This window comes from Limulus polyphemus, unplaced genomic scaffold (assembly GCF_000517525.1).
Source record: "Limulus polyphemus unplaced genomic scaffold, Limulus_polyphemus-2.1.2 Scaffold3723, whole genome shotgun sequence".
NCBI lineage: Eukaryota > Metazoa > Arthropoda > Merostomata > Xiphosura > Limulidae > Limulus > Limulus polyphemus.
Window position 1 is genome coordinate 96,814 of NW_013669333.1, and position 12,548 is coordinate 109,361.

The 12,548-nt window shown below is 32.6% G+C and overlaps 1 long non-coding RNA gene across 1 annotated transcript in view; it reads right to left on the reverse strand.

Annotated features, from left to right (window-relative positions):
• The window catches only part of LOC111088421, a 19,903-nt gene extending 10,727 nt beyond the window's left edge, over window positions 1–9,176 (reverse strand). Inside the window, exons 1-2 of the long non-coding RNA XR_002612943.1 lie at window positions 8,720–9,176; window positions 6,663–6,907 (exon numbers count right to left, since the gene is read on the reverse strand). This is a non-coding gene — a long non-coding RNA (uncharacterized LOC111088421). The remainder of the gene's footprint in view (window positions 1–6,662; window positions 6,908–8,719) is intronic.
• Window positions 9,177–12,548: the final 3,372 nt, after the last annotated feature.

The following is a 12,548-nucleotide window of genomic DNA, read 5'->3' on the forward strand; positions in this document are numbered from 1 at the left end:
TTAACAGATCCAGATTAGGGGGGTCAAGGGGTCTCCCCCCCTGTTGTGTAAGTCATTTAGTTTTATGGGCATTTCATGCTGTCACACGTCTGTCCAAGGGTTGTACACCCCCCCCCCCCTCTACATTTTCCAAAAATTCTGAATCCATCTCTGGGTCTGTAGTGATTTGGATGGGGTTATTTAGTATGCTCCTGTGTTGTAACTGCTATTGCAGTCATATCTTCCTCAGATAAAAACATAGGCTATATACTGTATGTGTTGGGAATACATTTTTGTATTTGAAAATTATTATTAAGTTAACTTGCAGACTCTATATGTATATTATATGAGTGAATAGTACAATTATAAACAAAGGGCTACAAATTTCCTGAAAGGGTATTTGGGAAAAAGAATCCAAGGACGAGCCATTGCAAACCATCTTGATTTGAAATGTACGAGTAGCTACATTACATTGAGAGTCTAGATGTGGTCCTTTATGTGGCATGTAATAACATGTACAATGAGATTAACGTTAGAAACGACTCCAGTCTGGACAATACCTTCATTACCAGAGGATATAGCAACTAGAAGGAAGGTAATGCCTTGTTTCAAATCCATGAACAGTCCATTTGCCCTAGTGAAGACCAAGCACTATGGAATGAATGTACATAAGATGTAGATGACATACTCATTTTCCATGTGCAAGCAAGAAAGAGATGATCGCAAGGCATGCTTGCTAAAACTGATTTCAAACTTACATTTCTTGGGAAGGCAAGCAGAGGATGACCCCAAACTAGCCATATGGCTACAGAAGAAAAGGAACAAATATACATCTGCAGAAACAAAATGAAATTCTAGAAATTATGGGTGATCATATCCTAAGGTGTATCTTCAGGAAGATGCAATGTTCAAGGTTTTTGACAGTTCTTATAGATGAGAAAACTGAAATAGGAAATGTAGAACAGGTGACACTGTGTTTCAGAAGGTTAGATGAAAACTGTGAAGTCCATGAAGATTTTGTTGGTCTTTACTCTGTGAGCTCAATGGATGCAAATTCACTAGTTCATGTGATTAAAGATGTGATGCTGAGGGGAAATTTGTCCATGAAAAAGTTAAAAGGTTGGTGCTATGAGTGGTATCAGAAAAGAGTAGCTAGACAAATCGCCAACACTGAACCTAGGGCCCTCTACACCCAGTGCTATGGCCATGCATGATACCCTCTGATCAATTAGCTGCCTCCGTGATGCTCTAGATTATACTCATGAAATCACCAAGTTGATCAAGAAGTCTCCAGGAAGGGATGCCACTTTCAAAGTGATTAAAGAAAAAAACACTGATGCTGAAGAAAAGAACCCCAGGTATCCAAGTTCTCTGCCCTATAGATGGATGGTAAATGGACAAGCTATGGCATCCATCAAACAGAACAACAGAAACTGTGGGACACTTCAGGAGAGAAGGTTAAAGACCCAGAAATGTGATCCAGAATCATGGGGGTGAACACTGTTATGGACAAATTTGATTCTTACTTTGTATTAATTCTGGGAGAATTCATCCTTAACCACTATGACAATTTAAGTAAAGGGCTCCAGATAGCTAACCTAAGTGCAAGAGAAGGCCAAAATATGTTGGAGATGGCAAACATGATGCTCCATGTAATTAGTTCAGAGGCAAGCTTCAACATGTTTTACCAGAGAGTGAAAAAAGAGGCTGATGCACTGGACATTAGTAAGACACAGTTGCCTGGATAAATAAAACAAAACCCAAAGTATGAAGAAGGAACCAGAGAGTGTTGAGGACAGACTTACAGCAATTTCCTTTGAAGCTCTAGACACACTTATAAACTGTATAAAGGAATGATTTGCCCAACCTGAATATAGAATTTATCAAATGTTGGAATTAGTTCTGATGAAAGCTGCCAGCCAGGAAACCTGTGACACAGAGATTGTCCAAATTATCAATTTTTACGATAATACAGACAGAGACGAATTAGGAGACGTTATTGGCTCAGAGTTGAAAGTTCAGATACAAACTTTAGGAGCATGTTTTCCAAATAATGTCACAGCAGTAAAGGCATTTGTTCAAATGGTTAAAACTATGATTGCTGCTGAAAAAAGGCTTATAACAGAAGTTGTAACACTTTGTCAACTGATTGTAATTATGCCTGTAAAATGTTGTGTCAGAGATCCTGCAACAGCCTCAGACTTGTGAAAACCTACTTGAGGACAATAATGGCCCAGTATCGTCTTAACCACTTAATGATTTTACACATTCATTCATTCTGATTTTACAGATGGGCTAGACCTGAGAGAAGTCGCAAATGAATTCATTCAAATGCAACAAATGCGAATTAATTATTTTGGAACATTTAAACTAATTTAAAGGTTCCATAACATATTTGTCAGCAACTAAATGAACTTTTATTAGTGAAGTGACTAACTTGCCAGAAACATATAATTTTCTCAATTTGGTTTGATTCCCCAAGCTCATAATATTATGCAATAATTTTTTTTTTAGAAATATATATTTAGGCCATCTATTATATTGTGATAATCCATTATACCAAGTTGTTGCTATGTTGCTCCTCATCTTGACATTTGTACGATAGATCTAACAAGTTTCATATGTGTTTTTTACTTTGTAGGCCTAATGTTAAATTTATGTCATGCATGTTTTACCCAATTGCTCTAGTTTAAAGATAGTCAATCAAGTACGCCTGAATGGTTGTAAAAGTACTCTATTGTGCTCCATTTGAAGGTAAATATTTCAAAAAATGTCCACACCGTAGGAGGGGGTAAGCTCCTTTTCCCCCTCAGGCACTACGCACCCTCAATTTACTTGCTCCTCTCGCAGACTTCAGACAAACTTCAATTTCATAACTACACCCCTGAAATCTAACTATGGTCCCAGCTAAAACATAATTTTGGAATTGTTCCTTTTCATGCAACTCTTTCATAAAGTCAAAATGTTACATTATTTTAATAACTTAAGTTTTACTAATTAATCACCTCTTAATTTTATCATACTATTTTTTAATGTAAAATCAACTATTTAAGTGATTCCTGATTTATACTCATCCAGATTAAAAATAGTTATTTATAGTTCCACCCTTCTGTTCTATCATTTCAAAAGAACCTATCCAATTTTTTAACGGAATTATTTAAAGCTAGGAAATCTAGGAAATTGAATATATCTACAAAATTTGGCATGGTCTTTTAATAACCATTAAGTCAAATAACTTACTATGACTTTTCTACTAATATTTTTTTCTAGTACACTGTCTACATGTGCCTAAACTTTTTATTAGAATTGTTATTTATTACAAAGATTTCTAAATAGAAACATTGATTCTATAGACACCAACTCATATTTGTATAAAATGATAACATCATCTATAAAAATTTCAAATCATTCTATACAAAACTAATCATTGCTTTATTATTCTCAACATTTTTATATTTATGAAAGTATCACTGGAATTACAATAAACTTACAAAAAAAACACCAATTTTTACTTTAAAAGTTCCATATTTCTTGGGATTTTCCCAATACATCGCAGATACTGACATACTTGCATTTATTTTTCACATGATTTTCAATTGGAGTATATCAAATAATAAAACAGGTAAACCTACCCTTCATGTTCTCTGTTGTCAATACAAATTTGTACTTGTAGTCTTATATTGTGTATTTTCAACAGTCATGACAATTTTCTTGCTCAATTAGTAAGGTACATAGTAATTCTATTTAAATGACAAATTTCCATCAGAAGTTTAATAATTTTATTTTCTTAAAAATTTAAAAATATACAATACAAATTCATTTTACGCTAATAAACACATCAAGTAATACATTACACCTGGCCATTTCTGAAACATTTATATGATGTTAATCACATATCACAAACACCAAATTATCGTCAAATATGAAACATTTCTTCCTTTAAGAAGACTACTCAATACCATTTATTAATTAATTACGAGACTGTACATTGTTTTTTAATAAACCCTTAACCAACCTCTAAGTTAAAAAATTTTCAAAAAGAAGTTACATATGTAGCTGGGCAATATCTGTATATTTCACTTTGAACTCTTTGAATCACTATAAGAGACATCACATTCTTTGCAGCAAGAATACTCTTTCCATTCACTGTATCCTCTGACATTCTTACTGTTAAAAAAATAATGTTTTTTTTAAATAACTAAATCCATAAAAACCTGGAAGAAATTAAAATTAACTTTAAATGCAATATATAAAAACATTCACAACATCTATTTAACAGAATCACAAAGAAATTTATCAAGACCAGGTAGACTATGAAAATTTGAATGAATTAGTGATTGCATGTAAAATATAAAAATATCTTCATATAGTAATTAGAGAAGGGGTTGAGTGAGACAAATAAATCCACTAATCCTTTTATTGAAGACTCAAAAAATATCTTCAATTACAAAATACAAGATATTAAAATTTAAGACCTTCATTAATCATTCAAATGTACAGTAACAACACAACCACTTGTAAACTGTTAACATAACATTAAAGGGCAATAAGAGACTTTTTTGGTCCATATAGGCTATCCTAAATTAAACTAAACATTAAAAAACTCAAAGCCAGCCTTTATCATTCCAATATTTATCAGGCTTTCCCTTAAATTAATTTCACCTACCACATCTGAAGGCAACCCGTTCCAAAGGCCAACCATCCTGTTAGACAAATTAAGCTGTCTCAGCTGAAGATGATTCCTATCCTGCTAAAATCTATATTTGTGTCCCTTATTCTTACCATTTTCACCATTAAATACAAAAAAAGATAACACATCAACATTATCAATTTGCTTACCAATCTTAAACACCACAGATACCCTCTAACTCTTCTTTTTTCAAGAGAAAACCATTCTCAAAGATCTTAACCTCTCCTTGCATGACAACCACTTCATCCCAGGCACAATTCTAGTAGCCCTCCTCTGAACCCTTTCCAACAATACAATGTCTTTCCTAAGGTATGGAGCCCAAGAGTGAACACAATATTCCAAATGTGGCCTAACCAATGACCTATACAATGAAATTATAACCTCTTTAGACTTGTATTCAATATTTCTGTAGATACAACCCATAATCCTATTTGCCCTACCACTAGTAACAGCACACTGCTTGAATAGCTTAAGAGACAGATGAACCAGAACACCAAAATCCTTTTCTTCCATAGCACTGTTAAGGTTATTGCCATTAAAATTATACTCATAATTCAAATTGTGATATCCCACATGCATTACCTTGCATTTATTATAACTAAAAGTCATTTATTTGCCCAATTAACCAAATCCTTCTCTATAGCAGCAGCATCCTCCTCACAGCCAGCAACATCCAAAACTTTAATATCATCAACAAATACAAATAACCTATTGACCACTCCTTCATCTTTCACTGGCGTAAGTCATAATGGGCAGAGGTTCTAACACTGAGATCTGAACTTCACTTATAACAACCCTCTTCTTTCTTTCATCTAGCCAGCTTTTTACCTTATGAGCTCACATATCTCCCACACCTACAGATATAACATTTTTAACAAGCCTTTTATGTGGTACCTTGTCAAATGCTTTATGAAAATCCAGATACACCAAATCCACACCTGTATCCTCATCTATATAAGCAGTAACCTCTTCAAAGAATGTCAAAAGATTAGCAAGCCAAAATTTTCCCATAGTGGAACCATATTGACTTTCTGACAAGTCTCCTAACTTAGTTGATCAAAAAATAAGATATAAATAAACATTAACAAAGGACAATTATAAAATGTGTGTGTGCATGCATACACACACACACAAACAAACACATATATGTATAGGTATTAGGGAAGAAAAAATCATTTAACTCTGTACAACTATCAACTAAAAGACTGTAATACAACTGTAATCAAAAATAAATATATAAAATTGTTGTTTACAATTTGTACTAGTACTGAAACTACTAAGGACATTTTCCTGGAGACTAAAGGTGGGAATCATCCCAGTCTTGTGCTAAGGCTTCCACCATAATGCTGTTACCAGATTATGTATTATTAAAATCACAACAGAATATAATATACAATATAACACATAGGATGTTTTTAGAATGCATGACTTAAAATGAGATGCAAGAATAGTTCCATATTGGGCTGTAATGTTTAGTTAGCTAGGTAAAGTTTCTAATGCTTCAGAATGTAGATACTACCTTGATTTTAGCATGGGCATGGCCATTTGAATTACCTTTGCTTATTACTGTTTATAATCTATGATTTCAACAAATACATTAATGTCTAAAAATGAGAATTCCTGTAAATCAACCAAGTAATGGAGTTTCTTAATTTTATACTTATCACCCAGTCTGTAAGTTAGGGCGACATGTTTGGTGGGTTGATTCCTAATGAAGCTTTCCAGTACTCTCTCTCGTTGTTTTTAATTCTGAATAGATTATAATTCTTTGCAATATCCAAGATTTGAATTTTTCATCAGTGTGGCTGAACTTGCCCTAGTTTTCAGGCTATGAGAGAGTTAAAACAATATCCTAATCCAAAATCTTACACAAAACAAGGTGGTGGCTACATGTGTTGGCCAATAAAAGATCTAGTTCCTCAGCTCTATAAAGCCATTTTCTCAAGTTCTATCAACAAACATAGCCAAAGAAACCTCAACAAAGCTTACTCACCACTGTAAGGTGATTAAATGTGGTACCTGCCTGAACCCTTCTGTTTTGTGCTAGAGAAACGCAGTCTGGTCAACCACTAAATTCTGTATCTTTGTGGCCAAACACTATCAAGCAAGCCCGTAGCCAGGACTGGAAGTCTGCGTGGAGGGCTCTTTTTGGTCCAAAGTGGAACTCATCTCATGTGTAACTTTAGTGCCCAGGGATGGAAAAAGTTTCCGAAATATGTAACGGTTCTTTTATTATCACTGCAAATAATGCAAATAAACATTTCTAGTAAATTTCCTCTGATAAGTATGAAAATTCTATTTCTGCATGTATGCACAGTGTTATAAAAGCAATTACATAATGAGAAGCCATCATCAAAGAAAGGAAAAAAATAAATAAATGCTAATAGGAAAGCAGAACTCCAATGGGGGGTGGAGTGGAGGGGGAGGGTCGTTTGCACACACACACACCCCAGATACAGGCTTGTTAAGAGGTGAGTTCTTTTGACAGTAAAGTGTGGACTTTTGAGGTTAATAGATCGAACCCCTTTATCAGAGTACCTTTTACAGGTTCTAACTTGAACATCAGAAACTATGACATCCCTCTGTAGCCCACCCAATCTCTCAAATTTGGTCTCATTGACTTGCAGACAGGGCATTAAAAAGTACAAAAAGTAGTTAAACAAAGAATACTTACCTGCAAAACAAAATTTATTGACGTCTTTAAAATAAGATTGTGGCAATTACATGTTAACTGTTATCATAAACAGCATGATATATGATCACATACATTTAATCAATAATTAGTTACTCTTTTATTTTATCAATTAGTACTTATGAAATTTCTAAACCTGTATTTTGGCTGCTCATATGCTATCACCTTCAAGGGAATCTTGAAACTGACTTTATGTGGTGGCTGAGGTAAGGATTTGATCCTAAACCTCCTTGATAGAAACACAAATATTTTTCTCTAATAATTAGATATATGTGATTGTACAACCTATAAAAACTAACCATAATGACAATATCTTTTTATAATTTCATTATTTTAGTGTCAAATTTTAAAAAATATTTTACTTATCTAGTCTGTTGGGTTACCCTATACTTTTGAAAATATACATAGATTTACATATAAATAAAAATATCTAAATTAAGAGCAAACATTTCCAAAACCAGTTGAGTTCCACTAATCCATAGGCTTAACTAATCGAGATTTTACTACATAATTTTGCAGCAGAAAAAATGTACATAAATGTAGTCATAAACAATATTATTATCCTTCATTCTAAATCTAATGTGCACAGTTCTGAATTATTTAAATTTACTTTATAAACTTCAGCCTAAGAAGCTTCAAACAATCTGGAAGTCACATCTTAAGAAGTAATATTTAGATCTGTAACTTAAAAATAAATTAAGAAAGCCTACTATGTCCTAACCCATATTGAAATTTTGTTACAATGCTTAATTATGATAAACCTATAAAAGTATAACTATAACTTATAAGTATATCTTCACACAACGTAAATGTTTACTTGGGCTTAAAATTTATATTATAACAGTTATCCTGACAAAAATTAATAATGTTAATAAAACAGATAATTACTACTAGTACTAGGGTAAGGCAGATGTTGTATTCTTATTTATAGTTAATGTTATTACGACTGTACAGTCAAATATAACTGTAAGGATACGTTGTAGGCATAAAATATCGCATAGGCATTTGATCACTGATGTATTAACTTACCGATTTTAGTATAGTTCTGTTTCTTGATAACAGTAATAATATATCACTAGGCCTAGTAGTAGTGTTAGCACCTTGTTAAAAATATCAGGAAACTAGGCCTAAAATCAAGCCTGGAAATATTATTGTTAATAATGTAATACATTAAACCAAACAAAAATTTTTACTAATTTTTAAAAATTAAATTTTATCTTAACTTTTAACGTCAGTTATTTTCCTGTGTGAAACTTTACGATATTTTTCAATAAAAAGAGTCCACTATTTCATTTTCAACGAACTTTAGTATCATTATAATTTACATTAAATTTAAAAAATAGTACGTAAATATTTACCTATTTAATCTCGTCTGCCAAAGTAATCATAATGTTTTCGAGATTTTCAATTTGATCAACAAGTCTAATTAATTTTCCAAGGAAAATCGCAAACACACTATGCAAACTGCATAAGCCTACTCGGTGATCAAACATAATAGCATACATTTTGTAAACCCTGGTTCTCAGGTATAAGGAGATTAACACGTATCCGCCATCTTACTCAAAAACGTTTTGAAAGCGAGGCTATCCACTCAAGATCTTTGTTTGAAACAATAGTTTACGGCTGCGTTCCTCTTTGCACAAATAACTTCGGGTTTATCAAGAAAATTGGATTGTACATATTTACAAAATTTACAACTAGGCAAGAGATGAGCTCACAACACAAGACATGATCCCGGTCTTAAGTTTAAGGTAAGCTATGTTTAATTTAGTTAGAAGCAAGTTTTTGTATGGATGATAATACGGAAACTTATGAGACGCTTGGTGCATTGAATAATCAACATCTTCTTTTAAAATAAATTATGTCAAGATCAACTAATAATTGTTTTAATATAAATTTATCTTATATCAATACAATACATAATAGTAGAAAGAAAACATACAATAAAAAATAGACAAAATCATATATACTATAGACATATATACATACAACCCATATCATACAGCAGTGCCTTTTTAACCATGAAATATAATAAATATCGCTATGTACTATGCTTTATTTTAATTTATCACTGAAACTGTCCAATATAATCGTGACTCTATAACACAAATTTCTAATGACAGTAAGGCTGCTTGGAACATAATTACGAGTAAACAATTCATTGCAAGTAAAACTTAAAAATTTCTTTAGCAATAACTTAAAAATGATTGTACTTTGCAGTAGGACACAGTTTATTTTCATGCTACTCTTCTTATTCAAATTCCTAAACAATTGTGCAGTATACATGCTAAAACAGTATTTCTTAAGTATTCCTTACCACACCTTTTTATCATCTAAAATATTGTTACAGATATAAGGTGATCTAAATATTCAACTTCATTAAGACTACTTGCTATAGATATACGTGTTTGTATAGCTTTATATATTACAATGTTTTGTAACGTGTTAATTACATGAACTGTATAGTCTATACACTGATGGTTTAGGGGTCATGTAGGCTATTAGCTTCTAGGTGCCTCTTCCTCGGCCCGTCAATGTCAGATACTTCTATACAATCACGTCTTCTAATAACCACTTAAACTAATAAATAATTATGAGAGACACATGACAATTTCAAAAATTAATACATGCAGGTTATGTGGTTCTTCTCCTCCGTCTTATTTTCTTTTTGATCTATCAATAAGAACTTAATAACCGTAACCTCAAACATATTTACTCCCATAGCCTTATGTGTGTTATTTGTGAGTACTGTGTTGGCTGTCCTGCAGTGCTAAAATGTATTGCAGTGAAACCCTCCTACTTTAATGGTGGCTTTGTTTAATGCTTTTTTGACATTACTCTTACATTTATAGAGCAGAAAAAATATCACAACATGTTATGTTAATTATCAAATATCTTAATGTTCTGTGATTCAATTAATTATAATCATGTCATGATGTTTAATTAATACACATTCACAACACAATTATCGACATCTCAGAAATTCTATCATATTAGACTACGAAAACAACATTAAATCTATCAAAGTGACAAAATAAATAAATGTGTTTCCTCATTAACATTCTGTTTAAAGAAAGAGTGAGTCGATAGCTATTGTGTTGTTGTAGCTTCGAAAGCGGATAGTGAAGAAACGTGTATAACTATAAAACTGCAAATTAAAACGCCCATATCTAGTGATGACTTACCTTGCAAATCATGGATCTGTATAAAACTGCATAAAACTTATCCATTTTGAATCCATGAATGAGGGTCTTAGAATGTTTTTTAACAATATCGTTTATTTCACTGTGTGTTAGATCGAGAATTATTTTCAAATTACTAGGCCAAGACGGTTATCGCAATATTGGGAATGGCTTGTTTATACCAGATAATCTCGTTTTCAAATTGACTAATCACAGCGACACCACTAGCGTAATAGAAGCTATCGCAATACAAGCACTGCTCTTCCACTATCAAACGATGGCAATGTGTGCTCCAAAGCTAACTTATTAACAAATATATGACATATTTGAAATTCTTATATTGTTAAATGCTGTCGCATAAAAATACTAAACTAAAATTAAAAGCCATTAACGTTTAAAAAAGGACCCCCGTATCTAGATAGGAATATTAATGGATATCCATTAAAATCTTGTGTTTTCAAAACACCTCAATAAGCCAATAATTCTATGGATGCGTTCGTTTTTAAGCCTTAAGCTCCTTTGAGAGTTCCTAGCCCTTATGAATGAACATTCACCTCTGAGACTATGGTAAAAACAAAAAATCAAGATCACTAACTTATGAGTTACTTCGGGTTGTAGTACCCAAAACTACTAGGTTTTCTTAGATGAAGTAGTTAGATACTTTTTTTAATTGCTTTAAGCTTCATATTGATTTTGATATGGAAAACATTTAGTTCCCTCTCTAGTTATTCACGATAATCACGGTATTCCCATTAAGAAGTATTACTGTAGCATTAAATATGCAAAAGTTAGCGAGAGCGATCGTTTTTATGGCAAACAGAGTGTTCTCCTAAAGATTTGAGAAACATTGTTGACGCGAGATTGACTATCAGTCACGTGGACAGTAAATTGAATTAATTAACTAATTTATCGACCCTTAGTATATACACACAACTCATACTACATCACCCAAATGACACTGCACACTATAATGTGTGCCATCACATGTACTCTCACAATGTGTACGCACACCATAAGAGAAGAGAATGCATACCACACATACATACACCATTATTTGCAAATACCATAATATTATGATGCACACCCACACAGGATATCAACACAAATGAACGAGTGGAGTGATGCGTAAGATCATATCACCTTGTATGAAAAAAAGTGTATGAACATGTGGAAAAAATTTTTACAAAATTGAAAGTGTGGGAATGGGTGCATCAGAAAGTGAGAAAACAAGGTAGGAATGAGCATGGTGTAATAAAATTTCCTCTGTACAACCTCACAAGTGGGCGTGTCCAACATTCAGTCCATGCCTACTTTGTTTTTCTGTCGTCATAATAATATACAAGTAATATATATAATGTAAAAAAAGTAAAAAAAAGTAAATTTAAATTATTGAATAAGGATGATGGACCTGGTGGAAATGTTATCAGCAGATGGCGTGAAATTCTTTAATATGTAAATTGGTGTTTTGATAATTGTATAAATAACTGTTATTTTTTGCACTCCTGAGGATGACGCAGTAGTATAGGTCGAAACATGTAGAGTATATGAGATTGTTTTCTAGTTTCATCGGGGTTTTTTAAACCACTTTTTATCCTGTACAGTAAGCTATCGTATCTTAGTAATTTGTAGACTGGAAACAATCTCATTTTTATAGAATTGTGTATAAAATAATCGTTGTTTTTTAAAAATTGTGAGTTTTTAAGATTGAACATTACACACATGCCAAAAGTTTTTTTTAAAAGTTATGGGTACATGAAAGGTGTGTCTATGATTCTTCTACTTTTGTATAGACAGTAACGAATCTATGACGTTGATTCACAAAAACCTCTTAGGATTTTTCATCTTTGTATTTAAAACCACCCATATAGCTAATGTATGAAATCCTGTTGCCTTCTCATGCATTCGCAAAAGGAGGAATAGGTTGTAAAGGGAGAAAAAAACATAATGTTGCGTCAGTGAGTCACATGACTACTGTGGCGCCCTCTAGTTTCTAGAACTATCTTGT